Below are 3,035 nucleotides of genomic sequence, written 5' to 3' on the forward strand. Positions count from 1 at the left end.
ACAACGCGTTGCATGTGAGCCAACATCTTGATAACTCGTAATGCATTATGGTGGTACCTGTGAGGCAATGACTAGTAACTACTGAGTGTGTATCTTCTGTATTTTATGAGAATCAAATTATATTAAGCTACAAAAGGCCAGTTGAATCTGCTGTACGTTTCCAATTTGATGATTGACTTGTGACCTGTATTGGATCAGCAAAACAAGTACATTCAGAATACTAGATCAATGTCGGTTACATACCATGTACATATTGCAGCAGTTTTCGACAAAACGTCGCGTGTGAGCCAACATTTTAACATAGTATGGTAGTACTTAAAGGTGGTAATGATCGAGCGTGCACCTTCTGTGCTTTGAGAGAACCAAATTCCCGCATATTAATCTGCATTGGAACCAGTCGAATCAGGTGTATGATTCACTCGTTACAACCAATTAAATGATTTACTTGTTGTAACCTTTACAGGATCAACACAACTTATACATAAAGAGTATTACATTGATGTGGATATCATTTACATGTTTCAGCAGATTTAGACAAAACGTTGCATGTAAGTCAACATCTAAATAGGTCGTAATGTACTTCTACTTGTAGGCAAAAACTATTGAGTGTGTATGTGTGACTTTTAATCGTGCTCATATACCACAGAGGTTTCGAGCATGTCCGTCCCGGGTTCCGCCTCAGGATAGCTGGAAACCCAACCCAGGACGAAAACTATTGAGTGTGTATCTTCTGTTTTGAAAAATCACCCCCACCCAGATTACTACCACATTAATCTGCATGGGAACCAGTCGAATCTCGTGTATAATTCACTCGTTACAACCAATTAGATGATTGAGTTGTTGTGACCTTTACTGGATCAACACAACTTATACATAGAGAGTATTACATTGATATCCGCTAGATACCATTTACATGTTGCAACAGTTTTAGACAGGCGTTGCATGTGATACTACATCTAAATAACTTGTAATGTACCTGTATACAAAGGCAATAACTATTGTGTGCACCTGTCTTTTGGCAGAACCAAATTACCAAATATTAATCTGGACGAGAGCTAGTCGAATTCGGTGTACATTTTAGCTCGTTACACCCATGCAATAAGACGATTTATTTGTTGTAACCTTTTCTGGATCAACAAAACTGATTCATAGAGAATACTATATTAATGTCCATTAATGTATCTAGTTGTTTCGAAACGTATGTTACAAACAAAAGTTAATTGGATACATTTTTTTCAAAACGAGTTGTAAGATATGACTAATGGATACAAGACTACAGTTCAGGGCCCAATTTCACAAAATATTGTAAGCCTAGTTTTGCACGTAAACGTAAATCTACGACTAAAACACAATTATTATTATTACTATTATATTTTTAATATAGTTTTAAGTACACATTTCATTTTCTCTTGTCATTAAAATGCTCCATTTTTCGTAATGATGTAATTTTCCGTATGAAATGGATGCCAAACACGTGTAAACGTATACCCGGTATAACTGCTAGTCGCAGACGTAAACTTACGATGTTTAGTGAAATAAGCCCCTGTTCCCTACATATCGTAGAAAAAAAGTTGTAAGCATATTTGAATGGCTATTTCAATTAAAACGTGTTCACGGCTCTTGTAAGTCACGCGTAGAAATACATTGATTTCGGTAGTGTTTAATTCAGTGGACTGTTTGAATTTGACATCACTATATAAGTAGCCAAATCACCACAAACTTCAGTGTTCAACGGGTAAAAAGGGTATTTTTGTTAAGATGTGCGTTTTTGTTTATATATAGGTATGTTGTAAGTGTGTGTTCATAACTAAAATATATTTAAAACATCTTGATAAATGAACGCTAATAGGGTTTGTTTTTGTAGCTTTCCTGACCGAACATAATAAATATGTATGGGTTTTTTTATTATTATTATTATTATTATTTACTTATTTATTTACAAAAACTAAATATATTCCTGGTGACTTACTTTCTATACATGTATATGGTTTTGTACGAAAAAAAAGAAAGAAAATGTTCTTTTTTAATGTAATGCTGTTACAAAAATATTTTTTCTTTAGCATTGTGGTGTCCCATTATTTATATTTTGTTATGTAAACGATAGTAAGACTTTATAGATATTGTATACTTTGTATAAATGTTTCTCAAAGGCAATTGGTGCAAATATTCCTTTTTCTGGTATATGATTATTTAGTGTAGTAAACATAACTGTGATTATTTGTGATATAATTTTTGAAAATTATTTATTTTATACATGTCTTTATTGTTTTATAGAAAAAAATAAAAGAAATAAAGTTTGAAAATTCATAATCCATCTTCCTTTTTTAACAACTGCAACTACGTATATTAGAACATACGACTGAGGGTGAAAACAGTGGCTTGGGTAAATTACCATTGTTTGTGTGTTGGCAGATATATATACAATTACAACAGTTCAAAGGTAAATATTAAATTGTGTTTGTGTTTTTTGGTAGTTATAGACCCAGTCGTGCTGATTTTAATCACATGGATAAATAAAATAACCGGTTACAGCCTTAAGATAATGACTTTTACAGGCACGACAGAAGCAAGTAAACATGGGGTGGGGGAGCTGAGATTGAGGGCACAAAGCAAAGTTTCTAGAGGTTCGGGGGTATACTCCCCCGTAAATTTTTTAAAACAAGATGTCCTGAAATTCAATTTCCTGCATTCTACAAGTAAAATTCATCTCTGCCTTAAGATTTACTACCAATAATATTTTTGATTCGCCGTGCCTGTTGTAACCTGCTCGGGTCGAATAGTGAATGCCGCTCGGCAGACCTTCGCGGCATTCGCGAGAAACTTTCGGAGGATACAGCCTATACCTTAAGGCACTAACCAGTTATTATCTATACCCAATTACTAGTCAATTGGTGATATATTTATTAAGTTGTAAGCACTTAAACTGCATTAGCTTTATCTGGAGCCACGTGTATTTCGGTTTTGAGGTTTGTTTGTCCATGTGGCCCATTTCTAGTAGTAGTAGTAGTAGTAGTAAAATAAACACGAAAGTACAT

The sequence above is a fragment of the Gigantopelta aegis genome, chromosome 3 (genome assembly GCF_016097555.1).
Source record: "Gigantopelta aegis isolate Gae_Host chromosome 3, Gae_host_genome, whole genome shotgun sequence".
NCBI classification, from domain to species: Eukaryota; Metazoa; Mollusca; class Gastropoda; order Neomphalida; family Peltospiridae; genus Gigantopelta; species Gigantopelta aegis.